The following is a 27,578-nucleotide window of genomic DNA, read 5'->3' as shown; positions in this document are numbered from 1 at the left end:
TCGATCAGGCCAGTGAGCCAAAGTACTCTGCCAGCTGCAAGGTTGTTGGCTGCTGAGGGTTCCCATGGATGCCCTTTACTGGGTGAATGCCCCTGGTTGAAGGAAACTTCCTTCCTGGAGGTTTATGTTTACAGTGACTGGCTACTTCAGGGTTTACCCATAGCCAGTGACTGACTGATGTAGGGCTAAAACAGCCCAGGCCATTTGCCTCAAGAGTCTGACACCATTCATATTCTAGAGTTCCTTCTGGCATCAGGCTGAAGCTAGACTCCACCTGAGTGTGTTCCCCCCCACACCTCCCCTGTCACGATTTCCTGATAACATCAGATGTATCTCTCCGGGCCAGCCACTTAGCCACTACACTATGCTCCACAGAGGCACTACAGCTGTTTATCTAAAAATGTGTTATGATCATCATTTCTCTGTGTAAGAACTTTGCAGAGCTCCACAGTTTGTTTTTAGAAGTAATTTCCCCATTTGCTTTAAAACAATATCCAAAGACCATTACAAGTTAAGGAAAAAAATCAGTTTGTCCCATTCTCCGCTAACTTTCATCAGTAAACCTACGGTCCTCTAATACCAGTCTGTTTGCTATTCCCAAAACACATGACGTACCTGCACATTCCAGGGCAGGTTTTCATATTCCTCTCTCTTCCTGTAATTCTAAAGCAGATGTCCTATGTGACTTTCCCCTTCACATAATGTCCTATGTGACTCCTTCCATGGCCAACTTGCAATGACTCATCTTTTACGTATCATTTCAGCCAATGCATTCTCCCTTCCTCATGAACCTATCATAAATTCTTATATATTATCACACTTGGATATTTTGGCATATTTACAGTTTTGTGTATATATTTGTCCTTCCAACATGTTGACTATAAATACCCAGAAGGATCAAGATGACTAATAATCACTTTTTATGTTTCTTCTGGTGTAGAGCATAGAGCTTTACACAAAACAGTTGTTCAATACATATTGGAATTTAATACTAAAATTATGAACTACACAGCCAATCAACAATAATGACTACTGTAGATTTATGTTTCCTATTCAAATAAAACCTTAAAAATATCAAAAGAAATAGAGCACAAAGTAAAACAGTCATTGAAATACTGCCAAACAGGGGCGCCCGGGTGGCTCAGTTGGTCAAGTGTCCAGCTTTGGCTCAGGTCATGATCTCGTGGTTTGTGAGTCTGAGTCCCGTGTTGGGCTCTGTGCTGACAGCTCAGAGCCTGAAGCCTGCTTTGGATTCTGTGTCTTCCTCTCTCTCTGTCCCTCCCCCACTTACTCTCTCTCTCTCTCTCTCTCTCTCTCTCTCTCTCTCAATTAAGTAATAAAAACGTTTTAAAAAATGTTTTAAAAAGGGGTGTCTGGGTGGCTCAGTTGGTTGAGCGGCTGACTTCGGCTCAGGTCATGATCTCGCGGTTTGTGGGTTCAGGCCCCGCATCGGGCTCTGTGCTGACAGCTCAGAGCCTGGAGCCTGCTTCTGATTCTGTGTCTCCCTCTCTCTCTGTCCTTCCCCCATTCATGCTCTGTCTGTGTCTCAGAAATAAATGAACATTAAAAAAAATTTTTTTATTAAAAAATTATTTAAAATTTTTTTAAAAAAAAGAAATACTGCCAAACAAAATAACATGGCTACTAATACAAAAGTATTAATTGACACAAGATGATACAATTCACATTATGTTAATCTACTTTCATGTAAAAGTCATTGATGGAGTCCATTTATCCAGATAATAAAATGAATCAAAATGCATCCTGAAAGATAAGCAGAATTTTAAAGTTCATCAATATGTCATCAACTTTCATATCAACCTCAGCTCAGATACTTTGAAAATTTTGAGCAATATGAATAAAATTAAAATAAAGGTTGTCACTGAGAATATAAAATAAATATCATTCTTATGAATCATAGTTGCCTCATGAGTTTCCTTTAAACAAAACAGCATTCACTATTGGCAGTGATATAATGTAAATCATGGAATTTTTAAACAGTTCAGTCAAAAATAAAATGTTTAAATAAGAGCGTTTTGAAATAAAATGTTTCTATGTTTACAATCTTTACTTCCTCTTTATTTCCTTTATACCACCAACCAGACAAATGTAAAATGAATTCCTTATTTCTAAATATATTCACATTCCTTTGCTCTAAACTCATATATTTCTAAACTAGAGAAGAAACCCTTTTAGAATATTGGAATGTGATCTGATTCTTAAAGGCTTGAAGATATACAGCATGCACAAAAATCAGAGTGTGGGAAAATTCTTGCACTATATCTAAGAGAATGTTCACACAGAATGAAAGGATGGAATCAAAGTTCAAACTGTTCCTTCAAAATGGTTCATCTTCCCTAGCAAACTGAAACTTCTTTGTGCCTTAAAGACAATGAATCACTAAATCCAATGGGCACCAGAATATCCCCAAAAGAGAGTAGATCTTGACAAACTGAATAGAACCTCAGTCTGCCCGTGTGTTCAAAAAGTCATTGAAATCAATTGTCCATTGTATTTATGTTTGCTCTACTTGAGACAATCCACTGTCCGTCCTTCCTTCCTTCCTTCCTTCCTTCCTTCCTTCCTTCCTTCCTTCCTTCCTTCCTTCCATCCTCCATTTGGTTTTCTAAGCTACTCTAAATTACTAGTATAAATTCAATGCTTTTTTTGGTTATTTCTGCCAAGAGTAAATATCATTAGTATTATGCATTGGCCACCTGGTTAAAGCTGACTCCTTCTACAGTGATAGAATTTCTATCCATAACCTTTAAGTGGGGCAAAATAATTTAGATGATATACACAGCATTTAGCATAGTATATTACTTTGAAAAAACAGATGAATTTTTTATGTAAAATGCTACTGAAGTACTCACTTAAATGTAACCATTCAATTTTCTACCTCAAGCCCAAAAGCTCTCTTTGCTGGCATAAGGTATTTTTCTTTATCTAGCATGCCTGATGTTGTGGGCTACCTTCTCACTCCATATTCTGCAAGACATGCTCAGATTCTCTTCCCATTCAATTTATGACATGATTCATTGTATGCTACAGCCTACTTGAGGATTTTTTAATATTTTCCAGCCCTGCAGTAGAAATCCATTTTTCCGATAAGAAATGTAGTGATGACCCTGTCAGCTAAGTATCCTAATTCATCTGTCTATGTGAAAAAGCTCTTCCCTCCAGGCTCCTTCAGAATTCATATATGGATTGTTCTGTATGTATTAACATCTGTGGAGAGACTAGCTTTCACACTTCTTTAAAAATAAAAAATACATATATTTTACAATTCCAGAAGTAGTAGATAATAATCAATTCAAAATATTATGATCACATTTTTTCTGGTTCTCAGGGATTTATCTATAGTTATGACATGAAAGAATTTATAAAAGAGAGTGTACTACCAGAGCATTAAAAATGAGGCACATTTCTCTGGACTCACATTATGCTGTTTCCAGTGGAAATTTTTCCAACCAATATGGTATTTACTCTTAATTCAGAAATATGCACCAGTTGTTTAAAATTAATACTTTACAGTTAATTAACAATTAAATTGATAGTTGATATTGGTCGAAATTTAAAAATGCATCTAAATATGCTTTTAAAAGGCATGAAAATAAGAACCTATAAATCATTATGTGACTAGCATTAGAAATTATAAAAATTAAGTAAACTTCTTCCACCTGCATATATGGGATGTTGTGAATTGAAAACATACTTTAAATATGAAATCACATGGTCTAATGTGAGGAACTTCAGGGGAGGAAAACAAATGAGGTTGGTTTCCCAATTTTGTCTCACAGTTTGTTTGTATCATCTACTTATCTATTTTATTCTCAGAAGGTTTTTGGAAAGGGTGTTCTGCCCCACTGCAAGCTTCATTATATCCTGAAGACCTTAATACAGTGTTCCCAGGATTTATAACCAGCAGTGGACATTGACAGCACCACCTTTCCTAACCTGGTTTAGCTAGCCTGCTCTATCATCCACACGCACTTTCACTCATTCAACTGTTACTGAGAATCTTCTGTGTGCAATGCATTGAGTTAGATGTCAGATAATACAAATGGCTGCCAAATACAAAGATGAGTAAGACGAATACTCTGATCTCAACACTCCTAAAATCTACTAAGAGAGACAGCGATGTGTAACTATAGTGATAATACAAAATACAGTATCTAATTGATAAAAGTGAGAATAAATTACAAAAACTTGAGAGACACTTCAGGAAAGAGTTGCCATTGAGCTGAGTCCTGTCAGTTGAATATGACTTCCTGTGGCATTCCTAATTCAATGGCTTGAATTACTGCAGAAAGACACGTATGTGTATGGCAGATTTCAGGAATCATGAATAATTCACTATTGCTAGCTCATAGGGAAAGAAATATGTAGAAGGAGAGACATTGGAAAACAAGTTCCAGACCATGAGAGAGGGACTTAGTTACCATCACCTCTAAATTAGACTTTATTCACTATCACTGAATTGTGTTTAACTTGTTTCAGTAAATTCTCCTCCTGATGAAACTAAACGCATACCATTTCAAAAGAAATCATTGCCAACCCTTTTCTGATGACTTATGCTTCTCCTCCTCTCTCCTAACCCATCATAACAGGCAGGGTTAATAAACTGGCAGAATTTTTAAGTCTCTAGGGAACAAAACATACACAATTTTGGTACAGATTCCCAAACTATGGGTGGAAATAACTGTGTAGCCACACATCTCTAAAGCTCTAATTTCAGCCCTAGACTAATTTATATGCCTTATTTTCTAAACAGGAAAACCAGACTATCCTACCAAAGCAGTACATGAAGGCTGAAGGGTTGCTTGAACCAGCCTATTTCCTCTTTAGTCAGGAAACTCTTTCCAAAAAAAAGTCACTTGATAATATTTACGAAATGTCTATTAACTTGCAATCATATGTAAACAAAAAGGGAGCAATCTCCCAGCATTTCTGTCCCCTCGACCCCTAAGAGCCAGAAAGTAATAATGTTCGGTGCTGATCTGGACGTAAAAAAAATGGGTTTTCATGGATTGTCAGTGGGGGACAAAATTGCTAGAACCTTTTGGAAAATCATGTATTAAAATATCAAAAGTCTAAGCAATATACATGTAAATATAAAATCTGAGCAATTTCTATAAAAATTCCAGTATATGTATACAATGATGTATACTGTTATTTATTGCACATTGTTTGTAGGGGAAAAAATTAACTTAAATTTATATCCATTTAGAGGGGAATGACTGAATCAATTTGGCAAAAGAATATTATTGAATATTATGCAATAACTAAAATTACAAGTTGAGATGTTTTGCATATCTCATAATAATATACTTTATATATTTTATATACTTTATATATTATATATATAAATATATATATTTATATACTTTATATATTTTATATACTTTAATATACATATATACTCATAATAACTTTATGAGTATATATATATACAGAGGCATGGAAAAAATGGCGAAGTATTATATGTCTTGCTATTAGCATGGTTGCTCTTGAAATACCTTTTTAAAAATTAAGTGAATAAAACACATACCAGCACTCTCTCCCTAGCTTGAATTCTATTCAATAAGAGGCCTGTGGAAAGACCAAGTAGCCCATATTACTGACAGAAAATATTTACCATTCTACTCAAGCTTCTTGACTCACAGTGATGATTATGTCTCCTCATTTATAGAAAAATTGCTGTCTCGACTAGGAAATTCTTCATCTTCCTACCTACCAATGTAACAACTGTCCATATTCATTCCCAGGCTTTTCTTCCATTCCAGAGGACTGTCTTCTCCCCACCCTACGCTAATATCTACGTCTATGTACCCTGGATTCTTCTCCCACTCCATTTCTTCCTGATTTCAACATTTACATCTCTACCCAATCCTTCTCTTCTATCTATAAACAGAAATAAACCTCTCTTTCCTTAAAAATAAGTCAAAGAAACAAAAAACCCACAGCCTCCTTTTTTTTTTTTAACGTTTATTTATTTTTGAGACAGAGAGAGACAGAGCATGAACGGGAGAGGGGCAGAGAGAAAGGGAGACAGAATCTGAAACGGGCTCCAGGCTCTGAGCTGTCAGCACAGAGCCCGACATGGGGTTCGGACCGTGAGATCATGACCTGAGCCGAAGTCAGACGCTTAACCAACTGAGCCACCCAGGCACCCCTCCCACAGCCTCCTTTGACCTAATTTACTCCTGTGGCATGTTATTAAAATTATTTATCTGGAAGAGGTCATCCAGCTGGACCCAGGATATTGGAGACTCTCAACCCCCTCCTCATTCTTGCAGTGTATGTTCTGCTTGACTTCCCTACTCCCAAAAGCTGCTCCACAGACACAGCCATGATATATAAATGTGTTGGTGAGACTATGTGAATTCAGTACATGACTAAACCCAGTTAAGGCCTCTATACAACATGTAAGATTCTGGTGGGTGGATGAGGAAATCTCCCTGCGAGTGCTCAAGACAAGCTTCATAAATAAGTTTGTTGCTTATTAAGCAGCCACCGACCACTCTGGAGTGGTCTGCCTCTTTGGTCTCTAACCTCTGTGTACAGAGGCTAACTTCAAATGAAGCCCAGGAAGCTCCCCAAGGAGGCTGCAAGCCAATAGTATGCCATCAATCATACAAGAGCCTACATCAGGTCCTGAAGTCCCCACTGAATTAAGAGTTCCTTTTTGTTATTGGATCCTGGGTCAGTCACTGAATTCTCGTGGAGTGTCCAGGCTAGGTGGGATGGCAGGGGACATCAAGAAATATGGGTAGTGGCTATCTACCACATTTTCAATTGTTATTAATCCTCAAATTTGAAAGTTAAAATTTCAAAGTTTTGACAAGGACAGGTATTCCATTGCATACTAGATGAATCCAACCCTCTTTACCTTTCCTTCTCTTTTCTCTCAGAGAAAAATCCTTAAAATAAAAGTTCACCAGACTATAATTACAACTATTTGTTAAACTCCTATTTATCACCACTACATACCTAGAGAATGGCCCAAGTCTAGAACACTGATAAATGCTGGGTAGGATGGGCAACAACAGAAACACTCACATTGCTGGTGGGAATGCAAAATGGTACAACCACATTGGTAGACAGTTTGGCAGTTTCTGACAAGACTAAACAGACTCATCATATGATCTAGCAATTGTACTCCTTGGTATTTACCTCAAGAATTTTGTGTCCACACAAAAACCTGTATGAGAATGTGGATACCAGCTTCATTCATAACTGCCAAAACTTGGAAGTAACCAAGATATCGTTCGGTAGGTGAATGGATAACTAGAAAATAAACTGTGGTGCATACCAACAATGGAATATCATTCAGTGCTGAAGAAAAATGAACTATCTAGCCATGAAAAGACATGGAGCAAACTTAAATGCACACTACTAAGTGAAAGAATCTGAAGACTACATACTGTATGATTATAGCTACAGGATATTTCAGAAAAGGTTAAAAAACAAAAAGCATGGACACAGTGAAAAGATCAGTGGTTGCCAGAGATTGGAGCTTGGGAGTTGAAGGGATGAGTAGGCAAAGCACAGAATTTTTAGGGCAGTGAAACTCTTGCATATGATCCTATTGTGGCAGATTGATGTCATTATACACTTGTCTGAATTCAGAGAATGTACAACACCAAGAATGAGCCTATGGTAACCTGCAGACTTTAAGTGATTATGATGTGTCAATGTAGGTTCATCAATATATAAATGCACCACTTTGGTGGGGGGGATATTGATGATGGGGGAGGTTATGTACGTGTACAGTAGGGGATTACATGGGAAATCTCTCTACCTTGCTCTTAATTTTGTTGTGAACCTAAAATTGCTCTTTAATGAAATGTCCTAAAAAAAGAGAAAGCATATCTATCCATCATTTCATGACTATCCAGTTTAATCCACAGTTCATTGAGATGCTTCTCTTCTGGAGCCTCCACTGATCTTCTAATTTGCCAAGACTAAACTACACTCTTAAATATATCTGATAATTGGCCGCTCTGCTCCATTGTCACTTCACTGTTGTATGTGTCCTGTATTAGTTTCCACACATTATTCTCCCAGGTTCATCTACCACATCTCCTGCTGCTCTGCTTTGGTGATTCAGAGGTCACATCTTCAGCTCTCTAGATTTCTGACTCTAAACACTCTCCCAGGGTGACCTCATCCATGTCATTTTTTCACTTACCATCATGACATCCAAATTCATAGTTTTGTCTCTCATTTCTCTCTTGAGATTCAGACTCATAATCCCTGACTGCCTGCTCATCTTATTTAGAGCCAGCTTCCACTTTGCAGCAAAGGTGATTCTACTTCAGAGTGCAATGAGTGTGGCATAATAATCGTCTAACAACACAAAAGTTATTAACATGGAATACTGTTTAGCAGATTTTAGACAGGTGCAAAAATTAAATGACAGCAGAAGTTGCACAGAATGTACCAAACACACCTCAGTGTAGAATTCCACGGCTGAGGTATGCTGGAAAGCCAAAAGACTTTGTTGATTCAGGTCTCTTTGGGACCACTGACTTAGAATTTTGTTTCTTTCTTTCCTTTTTTTGTCAATTTAATGTTTCCCCTGTGGCCTAAAAGGCTAATGAAGCTTCAAAAGTTCCTGCCGTGGTCCCAGACTGTAACTTACACAGAAAGAAGCTGGGTCATTAAGCTAAAGGTCTCTGGATGAGCATCTTCTCTAACAAGCATAAAGGTGATCTTGACCCTTATTGTCATTCAGGGAATAACTTTCCTAATTCCCAATAACAGAACCATAATTGAGCCTTGCACATGAAAGGCAATCAGATCGAAAGTTTTTGGTTAATTTTGCTTTCCATAGAATGGGATCTTGACAAGGTTCTCTTAAAATAGGGATTCCCAGTAAATAGTAAGTTAGACATTCATTCTATTTCTCAGAAATTTGTGGCAGGTGCAAACAATTTACAAAAGTTTCCGTTTACCCCAGGAGTAAGAGAAATACGTGCATTTTATTTCAAATGTCAAATTGTACTGTTTTAATTTCTGATATAAGAATTTTTAAAACCTTCAATTGTTTAAAACCTGCAAACTATTCAATTTGGCAAAATATTTGCCAAATTATTCCAGAAAACCAAGCAATCTAACTGGCAAATTTCTTTATTTTGAGCATAATGAAAATATTTGGGTAGTAAATAACATGGTCTGAATATGAGTATTTTTCCCAGTCAGTAAAAATCTGTCACTTGCATCAAACTAAGGATTCTAAAGAATGTGAATGTAAATATTGTGGCAACTACCAACAAAAAAGATTCTTTGTTTAAAACATAAAACAAACCTCAAGATACATCTTGGATGCTATTTAAAAGAGCATTAAAATTTATCTTAAGATTAAATTAGCATTTGTGTTACAAAATAAATTAAGGATTAAAGATGAGCCATGTTTTTATAAATGTATTTGCTGTAAAAAAAGGAAATAGGCTGTCAATTGCTCAGTATTTATTTATAATTGAAACCAGTTAATAGTAACATGAAAGGCTTTATTTTGGGGAGAATAGATATTTTTATATATATGGCCTGAAGTAAATCCGTAGTGGCACCAAAACTAAATATATGTCCCTGTTTCAGAAAGCAAGAAAATATGCTATACTACTGATGAAGAAAGTGTTCATAAATTTAATGTAAAGCAGTAGTTTTAAACTGGGAAGTTTAAAGGAAAAGGGATGGAGGTCAACTGTATAAAATGTTGTGATTTCCTGGGAAACAACTACTTGGATGGTGGTATAATAGTATCAATTTCCTACACAATATACCAATGTCAATAATAAAGTGAACCTCCTATATAATGATATCGCTCACTATTCAATATTTTCTAACTACATTAAAATAATGTTTGCTATCAATATTTTTCTCATGAGCACATAGTAACATTCAATATTTAAGTACGTTCTTAGTAATTAGTATTTTCTCCCATTTGGCTTCCTCCCCCATCACTCCACCACCAGTTCAAATGGATGTGTTTTAATCTTTAAAGAAACTACAAAGCTGTATAATCACAGTAGGTTAAGACATTAGTACATGATGTGCTTGAGGCACTGGGAAGTCGTAGATCTAAAACATTTATGATCAAAGTCTTTTTATTCCCTCTGACATAATGCAGTTTAGCTAATTTCCTCTATTTAATGGATATAAAATAACTTTGATTTTCTAAATAGGTAAGTTTATATATTTTTAAATATGGGGATTAATAGGATTCTTCAGTGCAAACGAACCAGTAAGATGTAAACAGTAACAGAAAAAGTTAGAGGTGCAGTTGTATTTTCAAACTATTGTTATGTCAAATTTATGGAAAATTTGCAAAAAAAATGATCTGAAGACTTAAGATAATTTTAAGATTCACGAATTCTTTCCATTTTTCTCCATTTGATTTCTCATTCTCATTCTTTCCCTCTCACTCATACACCCTGTTGTGTGTATTTCCTAAGAACAAAGGAATTCCCTTAGTTAACCATACAACAATGATCAAAATCAGAAAATTTAATATTAATATAATTCTATCCCAAGAATGTCCTTCTTTTTCCATATCTTTTCTTTTTCCCTCGTCCAGGATCCTGCATTACTTGATGTATCTCTATTGTCTACTTTAATCTGGAAACTAAGAGTTTCTCAAGATTTTGTCTTTTTCCCCCTTAAAATTTTTAAAGAGAGGTACAGCATAGGGAATATAGTCAGTGGTATTGTAATAGCATTGCATGGTGACAGATACAGTTGGGGTGAGCATAGCATCACATATAGAATTGTTGAATCACCATATGTTGTACAGCTGAAGCTCATGTAATATTGTGTGTCAACTATACTCAAATGAAAAAGAAAAAAAAAATGGAAAGGTATACCTCCCACTTCTTTGGTAGAAGCCCCCTCAGGTTGAGATCAATTATTGTTTTTCATGACTAGAGTAAATTTACATCCTTTTGGTAAGAACACCAGAGAAGTAATATGTGTTCTTCTAGGTATCAAATCAGGAAGCACATAAAATCAGTTTATTACAAGACTGATGATAACATTTATGATTGGACTGAGGTGCTGCACTGGATTTATCCACTGTAAGATTATTTTGTTATTTTTGTTATTAATAAATGCTTTAATACTATGCCAATATGATGCTCCTCATCAAATTTAACCTGCTAGTTGTAGCACAAATTGATAATTCTTGGCTGAATCAATTATTAGTGTGATAACTACAACACAGTGATTTTCTAATCTCTTCATTTCCTCTACATTTATTTGTTGATATTCTATTGCAAAATAAGAACTATTCCTTCTCTTCCATTTATTCATATATTTATTCATTCATTTATTCATTTATATCAGTTTGGACTCATGGATTTCCATTTTAGCAAATGGATTTTTTAACATTTTTTTAACGTTTATTCAATTTTGAGAAAGAGAGGCAGAGCATAAGCAGAGGAAGAGCAGACAGAGAGGGAGACACAGAATCTGAAGCAGACTCCAGATCCTGAGCTGTCAGCACTGAGCCCAACACAGGGCTCAAACTCAACAACTGTGAGATCATGACCAGAGCCAAAGTCAGCCGCTTAACCAACTGAGCCACCCACGCACTCCTCAAATGGATTTGATCTTTTACTATTCCTATTTGTTTCTGATACTCAGACTGTACTAGATTTGTCTATTTGGAGGTTCTTCCATCTGGATCTCAAGTACTTTTACCATGTCTGTTTCTGTCATTCTTCAGCAATTCTTTACTTTCTAGTACAAGACAATTCCTTCTTGGCCTTTTGGCTAAGATCAAGTGTCTAGTACAAGACATTCTAGACTCATTTTGTAATTTTTCTGCCCCAATTCTGGAACTGTCCATTTCTCCAAGGAATCCTGGTTACTTTTATTGGAGAATGATAATTTAAAAACTAGAATCTGGGCAACAGATACAGCAATTGCTATTGATATGATATTGTCCTTAGGTATTCTCAACAAACAGAGCTAGAAAATATGTGTATGTGTCTATCCGTCCTCATCTATACATATGCATATTTTTAAAAGCCATGAATTATAGGTTTTTATGTTTAAGTGTGATCCATCATGAATTGATTTTTGTGTATTGTGTGACACATACACATGCACACACAAATAATACATTCAGTTGAACAGTGTTTTAAAACTCTTTGTTGACCATGCTTTGCTTTACCAACTGAGCTGCTTTGGCAACTTTGTTAAAAATTATTTGATCTTACTCTTTTGTTTCAGCAACCTATTTATCCATTTTAATGCCAATTCCATTGTTTCATGAATATTGTAGCTTTAATTTCAATTTTGATATCACGCTGTATAAGTCCTTCAATCATAGGCATCACTTTTAATATTGTTTTTGTTATTCTATGTCGTTCATATTTCCATTTAAATTTTTGATTTGAAGTAATTTCTCATTTTTATAAAACAGGTTAGTGATGTATATGTGTGTATATATATGTACATACAGATATATATGTATATCTATATCTATAGATATATGTATGTATATGTATTTACATATATGCATATATGTACATATATATCTATACATACATGTATCTATAGATATATATGTACATATATATCTATATATCTATATAGATATGTATGTACATATATATGTACATATATATAGATATATGTATACATATATACATATATGTATACGTATACATGTATACATATAGATATATATGTACATATATATCTATATATGTACATATATATCTATAGATACATGTATGTATAGATATATATGTACATATATATATACACACGCATATATCAGTTTCACATCAGCTCTCTCAATATAAACATTTTCCTCTAAGTGCTTGAACATATGTACTATAGCTACCTTAAAGTCCTTATCTGCCACGTGCCACATGTGGACATCTAGACTTTATGGTTTGCTTAATATGACCTGTATTTTCTCTTGACTCTAGGTATTATTTTTCATATTTCTTTGCACATAAATAAATTTTTGTTATTTTAACTAAACTTTATAAATGTATTATAAACTCTGGATTCTGTTATATTCCCCTGAAGAACATTGTTTTTCGTTATGGCAAGTGGTCAGCTTGGCTGGACTGATTTTAAGCTCCATGTCCCTTATGGTGGACAGCAGCTAAGCTCACTACTCAGTTCTTCAAACCTTCAGCTGTTGTTGCACTGGGATGCTTGTAGCCTCCCTCATGTAAGCACAGTTCAAGAGACAGCCAAAGATTTCAGAAGAGTTTATATGCAGATTTGAGGTTTGCTCCCTCTGTGGTTCCCTCACTTGTTTGACTCCCCTCTCAGTTCCAGGCATGTCTTACAGAATAAAACTCTGTCATCTGACTCTTCAAGCCACTAAGTCTGGCTTTTGGTTTGAGTTCTAGCCTCCTGATGCCCTGTGAACTGGTAGTGCTTTCAGACAAAAGCCTTATATATATGAATCTCACCCCACACAATTCTCTTCCTTTAAGGGGAAAATCCCTTCTAGTCTCTGCTTTCTTTTGATCATTTTCCTGTGCCTTCAAATAGCTATTTTTATATTTTCCCCAGAGTTCATAAGTTTTAGCCTCAGCTTTGCTATTACTGGAATTAAAACCAAGTGCTTCAGTTTTTATTTCAGTCATCATAAGGCATCATGATTCAAATATTTTCACTCTATAAAAACTAGCAACTCTTTTTCTCTCTTTCTTACTCTGTCAGGAGTAGTGCTATGCTATACACTATACATGCACAAGTGTTTTGACACAATGCACAAACATCTAATTTCATTTAGTCCTAAAATAACACTGGAAATAAGCATATTTATCCCATTTTATATTGCAGAAAATAAGACTGAAAATATTGTTTAGGCAAGTTCAAACAGAAACAGAGTGAAATAAATCACCAGCTATGTCACACTCTCTTGCTACTCATTCTCCCCGCCCCCCAGCCCCTTCAAACAAATACATCTGACAACTACCATTTGAAAATGTAACACCATTGATGAGTACCAATTGAGCAGTATGATTCAGTGGTTAAGGTCATGGGCTTCAGAATCAGACAAACTTTATTTTTAGTCCCTCCTCTTCACCAATTCCCTATACGTAATGATCAAATCTACAAAAGCAGGTAATATAAAGTAACATTGTGAGAATTACATGTGTTGTGCAGACTATCTGATATACACAGAAAGAGCTTAATAGATATTAGATTTTAAAATAACTATTAAATATAGTTTTATTACCAGATACTAAGGAGCTAACCTTCTTGCAAAATAATTTAAAATAATTTTAAGTGTATTTATTTATTCTGAGAGTGAGCAAGTGGGGAAGGGGCACAGACAGAGGGAGAGAGAGAATCCCAAGCAGGCTCCGCACTGTCAGCACAGAGTCTGGTGCAGGGCTAAAACTCATGAACCATGAGATCATGACCTGAGTCAAAATCAAGAGTTGGACACTTAACTGACTGAACTACCCAGGCACCCCTCTTTTGCAAAAGAATTTTAAAAACGTATGGTCATGGTATATTTATACCAGACTTGATCTGCCACAGCTGGATAAATAATCTCAATAATACACAATGGGAAGGAGAAAAGAAATGAACATTTATTGGAGATGAACTATATCTTTAACACTGAGCAAGGCATTTTAAAATGTGTTTCTGGGGGCGCCTGGGTGGCTCAGTCGTGAATTCGAGCCCCACGTCGGGCTCTGGGCTGATGGCTCAGAGCCTGGAGCTTGCTTCCGATTCTGTGTCTCCCTCTCTCTCTGTCCTTCCCCCATTCATGCTCTGTCTCTCTCTGTCTCAAAAATAAATAAACGTTAAAAAAAAATTTAAAAAATAAAATGTGTTTCTGTATTTTGTTTTCACAGCACTCTGTACAGTAAATAGGTCCTCTATTTTTACAGATAATGAAACTAAAATTTAGAAGACTTGAAGTAACTTATGTAACAACACAAACTACTAAGTACCTCAGATACTATTAGAAACTTAGTCTAACACATTTCTCTTTCCCACATGACAAAATTAGACTGCTATGAATCTATGACAAGTACTGAGTCTCATAATACTCTTATAATTAAAATGCTGTCTGGTGTTTAAATGCTTTCTGAAAGTTCCTGTCAGTCCTTTCTCCTTGTCCCTCCTTCAACGTAATGTCCTAATTTCCTTCCTTCAATATTTCACGACAACACAATTCAATTAAAACTTGATCTTTCTTTCTTTGTATCCATTTATTTCATTTGTATTGGATTGGTTCCAAGCCTAATTTTATGTTCTTCAGAAACCTTTCACATGGCACATAACCATGCATTATACTGTTTTAGGCATGGAGAAGAGTGAATTAGACTTATACGGTCTTACCCCTTCCCTGAAGATTTTAACTGCATTGATTTTATTAAATAATAGCTGAACACTTACCATTTTACCTAGCCAATGCACTCTGTCCTAGCCCATGATTCCAGGTGGTCCCAAAGAATAGTCTCAGTTAGAACACTAGAACATACTACATCGTATTGATTCTTTCAAAGTGGTTCAGCCACTAGGAAAAATGGTCTTAGAAATAGAAGGTTGAATGCCAGATATTATATGTAAGATTGTAAACATTGGTTCTGGAAATATTGAAAGATTGATCGAATGGAAATGAAACAGCAATCAAATAAGGGGGATACTGACAGTTATAGATATTGATAATGGGCAAAGAGTGTTAGGACACTGGATTCTACTCAGGAGGACTCTTACACTGCAGATTGGTTTTACGCAACTTATGATACTTTGTACAGTTTTGGTCGTAATTCCTAAGAATTTAATAAAAGATTACGGATCAAAATGAACCATCCATCTCAACTTGCAGAAAGTAGAAAAAAATGGATACGAAAAAAGATACATCATGGATCTGGAGTGAGAAGAAGCTAGTTCTGGTCTCAGCTCTGCATCTAACATCTGAGGATAAAACTTAATTATTTGACTAAGTTTAAATGGGGGCATCCATGTAATTTCTTAATTCCTTTTGGTTACTGTACTCTAATTTAGGATTGGCCATGAAGGTCTACTGAGTTGTAATTTGTATCTATGGAACATTAAGCAAAAAGGACACATTTTGTTAATGATGTGATTTTTACACACACGTAAGGGCTATGGTGAGTGAACATCTAGATTGCTGGGGTCTACGTGGTAGCTCTTTCTCATGTAATGGTAGTTTGAGGGTTAGTGGCATAATATGTTAAACTTCTCACAACACACATGGGAAGGACTGAGTGATAGGATGCATTCCTTTAGTTCTCACTTCTTCATCCTTCAGCAGTTCAAAACCTGGATTAAGTGCTACTTCCATTAACACATAGTTTGCCATTTTATCCTTTTCCTTCTTAGCTTTATCCCATTATCTCCTTACAAACAGACTCCAATCTCTACATAGGTTAAGCAGATATCAGAACCTAAACATTTAGATAACTGTTAAGGACTCTAAGCAAACTTCATGGGCACAGAAAAATATTAAGTTGAAAAATATACTTCAATTAATACACACACACACACACACACACACACACACACACATATATATATATATATATATATATATATATATATATATATATATCCATCCATCCATCCATCCATCCTAACAAGTTTCTAAAACTAATAATAGAGCTACCAAGTCTTAAGGTCATTATCAGGTGATTTTGATAGAGTGAGTGTGGAAACATTCTAGGTTTGAGGTATCTGTGATTATCATTTTCATTCTCCTTCAACAACACACTTCTCTTTTTCATAATCACCACATAGCAGGAATATAATGACAGTTTAAAGCATCAGAATTTCAGTAGATGCCTGGGTCAACTCTCTGTTATCCCTCAGCACTTGCCTGACCTTTGTCAAGTTTCCTTGAGATCTCTGTTCCTCAGCTTCTTCATCTGTAAGTGCTATTTTGCAGGGTTTCTCCAAAGATTAAATGAGATAACACATGTAAAGGCTGGAACAGGGCTGAGGTAATAGCAATCATTTAACATATCAGTTATTGAATATACTCTGCCTTTGAAGATTCAGAAAATTTACAATGAGAGGATAACAGGGAATGTTATTTATAGCAAACCCTCCAACCTCTACTGTCTTCTTTTATCTATCTTCTCAGACAAATCCAACAAATCCTAGTTCACATCCCACCACTTATACCTAATCTTTCATTTTTCTGAACTCTAAAATATTTATTTGCTATCTCATCTGTTTTGGAAAGAGATCACATACTATTTTACATCACGTTAAAAATGTTTCACATAGGTATCATTTATCTCCAGTACATCTTCAGTATTCTTAAGAGGAAAGGTTTTATCTTACATTGCTTTTGTGCTTTTAGACTTTCTTGGGAAAAATCAGTTCTCTGCCAGAGCTATGTCCACACTGCCGAGTACAAGTGTAACTGAATTGGTAGAACAGAGTGGGATTTCAAACATGTCTTTCTCAGACCAAGAGTGAAGGCCAAGTGTGTAGTCTCAGACATCCCAGCATTAGAAGTCACTCATGCCAAAGTCAACTGCAAGCCGTCAGTCACCAACTTGAGCCATTTTGTAACACTGGAGTCCCTGATTCATTTGTCAGGAGAAGATGGAAAGACAATAAATTTAGATGCCAATGAATTTTAACTGAATCTTTGTTTTTGGAAAAGTAGAGGAGAATGGAATTTAATCGGCTTCACTGTCCTCTGAAGCCCTACATATAGAAAACAGGTAAGTTCTGTATGAGTTAAGAAAGAAAGTATTAAGCTTTACCATACTTTGTGACCACTGTTAGTGAGGCAGGTGAAATAAATCTTTAGAATTACAAGGTAGTATTAAAATTTCACATAAATACAATTTTTATTTACTAGGAAAAATAGAGAATTTCACAATTAAAGAAACATTTTCTATTTTGCATGTATGTAACACATTGCAACTTGTTTCTACTTTAATTCCAATTTTTGGCATATTTAAAAACCTCAAGGCAGTCCCATTCATAGCCACAAATGCAAAAGTTCCATAAACATATTAACAAATTGATTTCAGCAATGTTCAAAAGGGATTATATGTAATGCCTAAGTTAGGTTTATTCTAGGAATAAAAAGTAGCTAGCATTAACCAATTAGTATAATTAATTATATTGACGGATTAGAAGAAATCACATGATCATAATACATGAAGAAAATCCTTTTATAGTAATTCACAGGATACAAAATCAATGCACAGAAATCTATTGCACTTCCACACTAATAATGAAGCAGCAAAAAGAGTAACTAAGAAAACAATCCCATATACAATTACACCAAAAATAGTAAAATACCTAGGAATAACCCTAACCAAAGAGGTGAGAGACCTGTACTCTGAAAACTATAAACACGGATAAAAGAAACTGAAGACACAAAGAATGGAAAAACATTCCATGCTCATGGATTGGAAGAACAAATATCGTTAAAATGTCATTACTACCCAAAACAATCCACACATTCAATACAATCCCTATCAAAATATTAACAGTATATTTCACAGAGTCCTAAAATTTGTATGGAACCACAATACACCCTAAATAGCTAAAGCAATCTTGAAAAAGAAAAGCAAAGCTGGAGGCATCACAATTCCGGACTTCAAGTTATATTACAAAGCTGCAGTAATAAAACAGTATTGCATGGCACAAAAAAAGACACATAGATTGATAGAGCAGAATAGAAAACCCAGAAATGAACCCACAACTATACCATTAACAAATCTTTGACAAAGTAGGCAAGAGTAACCAAAGGGAAAAGGACAGTCTCTTCTACAAAGGATATTGGGAAAACTGGACAGCAACATACAAAAGAATGAAACTGGACCACTTTCTTATACCATACACAAAAATAAATTCAAAATGGATTAATGACCTAAATGTGAGACATGAAACTGTAAGAATCTTAGAAGAGAGCACAGGTGGAGACTTCCCCGACATTGGCCATAGCAACTTCTCTCTAGATATGTTTGCCACCTGAGGCAAGGTACACCAAACCAAAAATAAACTATTTTTCTACAACTTTATACTCAAAAAACAAATAATTGTATTTAAAAAATGTGCAGAAAACATGGACAGATATTTCTCCAAATGGCCAACAGACACATGAAAAGATGCTCATCATCACTTATCATCAAGGAAATGCAAATCAAAACTACAAATGTGACAACACCCCACATCTGTCAGAATGGCAAATATCAATAACACAAGAAACAACAGGTGTTGGAAAGGATGTGAAGAAAAAAGAACCCTCAGGCACTGTTGGTAGGAACACAAACTGGTGCAGCCACTGTGGAAAACAGTATGCAGGTTCTTCAAAAAGTTAAAAATAGAAGTACCCTATGACCCAGCAACCACACTACTGAGTATTTACCCAAAGAATACACAAACACTAATTCAAGGGGATACATGCACCCTATGTTTAGAGCAGCATTATTTACAATATCCGAAATATGGAAGCAGCCCAAGTGTCCACTGATTGATGAATGGATAAAGAAGAGATTGTGTGTGCAATGGAGTACTACAGGGCAATGAGAAAGAATGAAATATGGCCCTTTGTAGCAACGTGGATGGAACTGGAGAGTGTGATGCTAAGTGAAATAAGCCATACAGAGAAAGACAGATACCATATGTTTTCACTCTTATGTGGATCCTGAGAAACTTGACAGAAACCCATGGGGGAGGGGAAGGGAAAAAAAAAAAAAGAGGTTAGAGTGGGAGAGAGCCAAAGCATGAGAGACTCTTAAAAACTGAGAACAAACTGAGGGTTGATGGGGGGTGGGAGGGAGGGGAGGGTGGGTGATGGGTATTGGGGAGGACAGCTTTTGGGATGAGCACTGGGTGTTGTATGGAAACCGTTTTGACAATAAATTTCATATATTGAAAAAAATTAAATTAAATTAAATTAAAAAAAATAAAAAAATAAAATAAATAAAATAAAATAAAAAGAAGAGATTGTGTGTGGGTGCACCCAGGAATATTACTCAGCCATAAAAAAAGAACAAAACCTTGCCATTTGCAACCACATGGATGGGGCTAGAGAGTATAATGCTATGCAAAATAAGTAAGAGAAAGACAAATACCATATGATTTCCCTCATATGTGGAATTTAAGAAACAAAACCAATGAGCAAAGAGGAAAAAAAAAAAAAGGGAGAGAGACACAAACCAAGAAACGGACTCTTAACTACAGAGAACAAACTGATGGTTACCAGAGGGGATGTGTAGGAGGGATGGGTTGAATAGGTAAGGAGAATTAAGGAGGGCACTTGTTGTGATGAGCACCTGGTGATGTATGGAAGTGTTGAATCACTACATCCGTTGTACATCTAAAACTAACATAACACTGTATGTTGACTGCAATGAAAATGTTAAAAATCTAAAAATAGTTTAAAAAGAAAATCCATTTACACAGAGAATAAACTGGTGGTTGCCGGAGGGGACAAGGTTGAAGGGATGGGCAAAATAGGTGAAGGTGATTAAGAGGTATAAACTTCCAATTATAAAATAAATAAGTCACAGGATGACAAGCACAGCACGGGAAACATAGTCAATAATACTCTAATAGTATTGTAAGGTGATACATGGTAACTATTATTCTGGTGAGTAGAGCTCATTGTATGGAATTATCAAAGCATTAAGTTGTACTTTTGAAATGAATATAACATTGCATGTCAACTGTACTTCTATTTGAAAAGGAAAATCCATTTAATAAAATTTAATACTCATTCGTTATAAAAATTCTTAGCAAAATAAGAATTGAAGGTAACTTTCCTTATCTGACTTAAGATTTACAAAAGTTACAAAAAAGTTCATTGGTGAATAACCAAACTATCACTGTAATTTTGGAATCAAGAAAAACCATTATCTCTAATTTTTTCAACATTGGGGGACATTTTAGACAACGTGACAAGAACAATAAATAGAATGTATAAGGATGGAAAGGAAGTGAAAAAAAAAACACCCTATCTTTTCCCAACTAATAGTATTATATACAAAAGAACTTTAGATAATTTCTAGAATTAATTAAGTAGTACTACGAAGTTACTGGATAGAAAATTGGCATACAAGATATATTACATTCCTATTCACTAGCAACAGTAGGAAAACAAATTTTTAATAAATTACAATAGCATCTATCAGTATTAATTTAGATATTCTAGGAATAACTATAAACAAATGTGAAAGACATCATCCAAGAAAATTATGAAAATTTATTGTGCAACATTAAAGAAATTAAAAGGGGTTAACTAATCAAGACATACACCATGTTCACTGCTTGGAAGTTGAACTATTGTAGAGAATTTAATGCAGTGTAAACCCACTCACAATCCCATTAAATTTGGCAGTATTTGACAAGCTACTTCTAAAATATATACAAAATTATAAGCTCTGAAACACTGTTGAAAAAGAACTAGTTTCAACCAGACATACAGAACTTATTATAATGATCTAATAATTAACAAACTACGATATTCACACAAGGATAGGCACTTGGACCAATGGAATGGAATAAAACACCTCAGAAACAGACCCATTTTTTATGGATGTTTGATAAATGAGATCTTTAACACTGTAGAGTAATGGAGAAAAGCAAGCTAAACAGAAAATAGTTTGGAGTCGAGTGGTGGCATACATTTAAGTAGAAAATAAAACAAACAGGACTTATACCACCCTCTGTATAAAACTTGGGTCTAGGTGCATTTATATGGGAAATACATATCCACTATACTTTGAAAAATTTCATAAGAGCCGATCTTTATTTCCTGGAGTAAATTCTATGATACGAAAATCAAGAACTTCTGTGCATCAAAGTTCACCATGAAGACAATGGTAAATACAAACCAAAGTATAGAAGAAAATATTTTTTAAAGTATAATTAAAGAGAGGCTAGAAAAACAAAAACAACAAAACTCCTACAAGCATTAATAAAAAGACAAAATCTTAATAAATGGGCACTTACAAAGAGGACACTCAAATAGTCAATGACCATTAGAAATGAGGGAAATGTAAATTAAAACAAGATATCACTAACTCACTGAGAGAGCAGAAAATTTTAAAGTCTGACAACACTATGTATTGGTAAAGGTGTGGCAACAGGAGTCTCATTTTCTGCTGGTTGGAGCAGAAGTTGGTACAACAATATTGTAACACCATATAGAATTACCTTGCAAATTTCAGAGTGCAAAAGAACTTACGACCAGCAATTTCACTTCTCAGTATATACTGTAGAGAAACATACACACGTACAACAGTATATATATATAAGACAGCTACTGACAGCATTGTTCTTCAGAGCCCCAACATGGAAACGCCCAATGTCCACCACCAGGCAAACAGATCAATAAATTGTGTGATAGTCATAAAATATTCAGCAATTAAAATGAATAAATTACAGGTGCACATATTAAAATAGATGGATCTTACAAATACTAAGCATTAGAGGTCAGCCACAAAATAATATATACAGTAAGACACATGTTAAAAAAAAGCAAAACTGTTACTTGAGAATGTATATATAGATGATATATATTAAAATGCAAGGGAGGGGCAACTGGGTGGCTCAGTGGGTTGAGCGTCTAACTTTGGCTCAGGTCATGATCTCATGGTTCATGAGTTGGAGCCCCACATCAGGCTCACTGCTGTCAGCTTGTCAGCACAGAGCCCACTTTTGGATCCTCTGTCCTCCTTTCTCTCTGCCCTTCCCCCATTTGTGTTCTCCCCAAAGTAAATAAATATTTTAAAAAGTAATAAATATAAAATAAAATAAAGTGCAAGGGAATGATTCTCAGTAAAGTCAGGAATATCGATTACATCTGGGGAAACAGTTTACAATCTGGCAAGAGACCCTATGCTGGCAAAATTATATCTTCTGATTTGATGGTGTTTATGTGAGGTTCACTTTATATGCATTCATTAAATTGCACATTTATGTTTTATGCTATGTGTCATATTTAAGGATAAATATAAATAATCTTAGAACTATAATATTTACATAATCATAGCTATGATCATTTATGTAAAACTTAATTTATTAGGATCATTTTAACAATATCAATTACATAGAAGTCCCACTATTTATAATAAAAAGAAACATGAAAAGTTGAGTGTTGTTTGCTATTTGTATGAATGAGGTCTGATGCAATATTTGTCCCAGTGCAATTTGTTGAAAGTAGAGAGGCCTAGTAGTTGCTGTATGCAGGCCACTGGACAATCTGATACACAATAATTAAAAAATAAAGAATTTACATATATCAGCAGCAAACAATATGGTGCTTATCATTTCTCTCAATCAACCGCAATTTAGAATAGAATATAAACAACTTCCCCATGTTATATATCAATTGCATTTGGTAACAGCATTCCTCAGATGCTAATTTCTATTACAAGACTGCACAGTTTATTTCAATAATGTATCCCAATAATGAGTTTACAAAAACACCCTTTTAGGTGAAATTTCCCTTAATGATTCATAAACCACAAAAGTGTATGTAAAGAATGAAATGTTATTACCCTGACCACATAAACACATAAATCTAATACAATAAATAAAGACATAAATCTAATCACAGATCTTTTTAATAAAGAAAAAAGACGGGGCACCTGGGTGGCTCAGTCGGTTAAGTGTCCGACTTCAGCTCAGGTCATGATCTCACGGCTCGGGAGTTTGAGCCCCGCTTTGGGCTCTGTGCTGACAGCGCAGAGCCTGGAGCCTGCTTCTGATTCTGTGTCTCACTCTCTCGCTGTCCCTCTCCCCCTCACGCTCTCTTTCTCTCAAAAGTAAATAAATGTTAAAAAAAAAAAAAAAGAAGTGAACAGCTTACATAAATGAGACAGAAAACTAGTCATAAGAAAACTAGTCATAAGAAAATGAAAAAATGAATAAAAATTTCTTTATCACATAAAGTATGTTGGAGGAATAGGGAAGATTGCAAAATTTTATTTTGGGTGTTCTAGGACTGACATTAATCAGTGTATAAGTCCAGTTACTTGTGGTCCTCTGTAGTTTAATTAAATGTTTCCAGAAAATAAAAATGAATCCTCCCCAATCCAAGAAGTAGACTTTTTTTAAAAAAATTTTTGATGGTCATTTACTTATTATGAGCTGTCAGCACAGAGCCCAATTTGGGGCTAGAACTCACGAATGGTGAGATCACAACCTGAACCAAAGTCAGATGCTCAACCAACTGAGCCATCCAGGCACCCCAGAGACTCTTAACTACAGGGAACCAACTGATGGTTTCCAAAGGGGAGGTGGGTGGGAGAATGGGTTAAATAGGTGTTGGTATTAAGGAGTGCACTTGTGATGAGCACCAGGTGTTTTATGGAAGTGTTGAATCACTAAATTATACACCTGAAACTAATATTACACTCTTGTTAACTAACTGGAATTTAAATAAACACTTGAAAAAAAGTGAAGCCTCCCATCTGGATGTTTCATCAACTGTCTTTTCTCCTCTAAAATACTTTTAAAAAATGGAAACAATTATTACAGAACTCATCAGGTTGTCCTTGATTTTTCACATTCCCCCCCCCCCCCAAAATGCGTATCTTCTTCCCAGACATCATTTCCCAATTCCAAAAACTGGTGTCGTGGATTCTTAAGCATACACTTGACACTAAACAGGTGGACTGTTCTGGGAAAGAACTCACATACCTAATTATGGTTTCATTCCATCTGGTGCAATGGTGCCATCTACAGACATGACTGCATATTTCCACAAGCTTCTCTGAAACGATTCATAACAATTGCTACAATGAAGGGCTCCAAAAGATGTACAACTGACCTTTGAACAACACGGGTTTGATCTGCGCAGGTCCATTTATACGTGGATTTTGGTTTTGATGAATACAATACAGTACTATCAGTGTATGATCTTTTCCTTATGATTTTCTTAATAGCATTTTCTTTGCTATAAGAATGTTGTATATAATATACATAACATACAAAATATGTTAATTGGCTGTTTATGTCATCAATAAGGCTTCAGTCAACAGTAGGCTATTGGTAGTTGTGTTTTTGGGGAGTTGAAGGTATGCACTGATTTTCAATTGTGTGTGTGTTGGGGGAGTCAGTTCTCATAACCCCCGTGCTTTTCAAGGGTCAGCTGCTGTTCTCACCCTGATTCTTTAAGTTGTATAACATCTGTTTTTTTAGACTGTATTATAAAAACAATTCATTTCAGTTAAACACGGTGAAAATGCAATATGAAATCCGTGCATTCATAATCCAAGGGAGTTCAATCCCTATTCCTAAGAATAGAAAAAATATATCTAGAGATGACATTGTATTTTGGTATTTTGAAGTATATTACAAAGTAAAATGGAACAAGTATATGATATGGGCCTTCCCACAAAGTCCTTAAGAATAAGTTAAAATTCACAACTAGCACAAGTAAAATAATTCCAATGGGATTAATTCCTAAATTGTGTGAGTAGGCTTTCAGAACAAGAAAAAATGCATACGGGGAAACAGGAAAAGAGGAGTTCTGAGTTCACATACTTGACATCTTTCTCTCCTCACACCTCTTTGCCCTGGGAGGCAAGTTTTCACTGAGCCACACCCAGGTTAATTCACCTTGGCCACACCGCTGCCAAGTGGAAGGGTCAGGATTCAGATCCATCATGGCTAACCACCAGCCTACTCATCTTTCCATTCTACCACTTGCCAAAACCCCAGGAGAAATCCTTCACAGCTTTAAAAAGGGTGAGAGGAACTCGCACCCTTGCTTTTCCAGGGTAGCTCACAGAGTGTTTTCTATGGGCTTTAAAATATGCATTACTATACACCAACTGCTGAGCTCTGCTGCACCGGATGTTTTTCTTACAAAGACCTACTATAAATAAAAATTGTAATAAAATATGATCCAGGAAACAGCTGGTTCCTAGGATGAAGGCATATAAATGAGTAAGCAGTTAATTATCTTCCCCTTGATTTCAATGCTGCATGAATTCACCCTTCCTTAAACTACACTGAATAGGAACAAGCAATGAGTAACCCCACTGACAGCATCTTTTCCCTCTCTGAAACTAAATCCATCTTGCCCTTCATAGTCCTCTAACCCATGCTATTTGTCTGGGAATAGCTTCTCTATCAAGGGAAGAAAAAAAGAATCTCCTTGAAAAGGAAAAAAAAAAAGTACCTCCTACAATTCTTCCATAGACATTCATTTACACATTCACTGCATACGCATGCATGCATTCAACAAATACTCTCCAATGCCTGCCTTGTGTGTCACAGGCAGAGGACACACAAATTTGCACAAGACAAACACAATCCCTGCCCATGAAGAGCTTACAATGGCAGAAGGGTGAATGTGGGAGGCAGTACAGTCAAACACAAATAAATTACACACAGTAAGTCATAGTTAAATATTTATTAAATGAAGCCCTTTTGGGCTAACTTAGCCCTTATTGATCCCTCTGAGGACCAAGTACTTAGATTGTGTAACATTATTTAGCTAGGTAAGCTTCTGGAATAATGGGGCAACGAGTGATATTCCTTTGCCATCCAGACATAATCCAGGTAAGTGCTCTTCAAGTACCTCACAATGTGCTTGTGTAGTAGACGTGGGAAGGAGTGGGATAAGAGGAGGAAGAAGTGGAGGAAAAGAAGGAAGAAAAGAAGGGGAAGAAAGGGGGGAATCTCACTGAAATTATTTTTTGCTTTAGGAAAAATAAAATATTTCTTACTTGTGAATAAATCTATTTTTTTAAGTGGAAACTAAATAGGAAAACACAAACCGAGGCAGAGGCAGAACTCTATTTGTCTTGGGTGAGAAATCGGGTCCCATGTAGGGTGGGGAGGCACTGCTGGGGCCAGAGCCTGAAGGTCAATAGGAGCAGGAATATAGGTTACGTTGTGACGTATGTGATGGGGTAGAATCAGGTCCAGATTTTCATCACCTTAAGTCAGATGATCTGTGTCCGTGGGGCCGGCACATTGCCTAATACACCACCTCCATCAACTTTTCTGAGGAAACAATATTATAAAAAATCAAGTATTAGAAGAATTCAAGGAAAGGGACACCTGGGTGGCAGAGTTGTCGGCTCAGGTCATAATCTAATGGTTGGAGGGTTTGAGCCCCACGTTGGGTTCTGTGCTGACAGTGCGGAGCCTGCTTGGGATCCTCTCTCTTGTTCGCTCTGTGTCCCTCCTCTGCTAGCTAGCTCTCTCTCTCTCTCTCTCTTTCTCTCTCTCTCTCTCTCTCTCTCTCAAAATAAATAAGTAAACTTAGAAAAAGATTTTTTAAAAGATTCAAGGAAAGCAGGGGTGTAAACAGAGTTACACTGCTTTCCCTCACTCTACACCAAGAGCATTGCGTGCTCTGGGCTGCTCTGGGCTTGCTCTTTAGTGAAGACAGCAGCCTCTCCAGTCACTGGTGCCAGCCCTCTCAAGTTAGCACTGAAGACAACTGGAATGCAGTGATGTCTGTAACGTCCTTGAAATCTTCCAAATGCATGTGTACATAAAAAGCAGACCTCAGGTGTCTGCGGTCCTCACGTAAAATAGCATTCAGTCCACAAACAAAGTGATGGTAGAACATCAGCAATCAAAAGCTACTGCATTCCACCAAGAAGTTGAGAATGAATTTC

The 27,578-nt window shown here is 35.8% G+C and overlaps 1 protein-coding gene across 1 annotated transcript in view; it reads right to left on the bottom strand.

Moving 5' to 3' along the window:
• Window positions 1-27,578, bottom strand: part of GPC5 (glypican 5) — a 1,419,588-nt gene that overhangs the window by 1,007,842 nt on the left and 384,168 nt on the right. The window lies entirely within an intron of this gene.

The sequence above is a fragment of the Panthera tigris genome, chromosome A1 (assembly GCF_018350195.1).
Source record: "Panthera tigris isolate Pti1 chromosome A1, P.tigris_Pti1_mat1.1, whole genome shotgun sequence".
NCBI lineage: Eukaryota > Metazoa > Chordata > Mammalia > Carnivora > Felidae > Panthera > Panthera tigris.
This window is presented reverse-complemented; position numbering and strand designations above follow the sequence as displayed.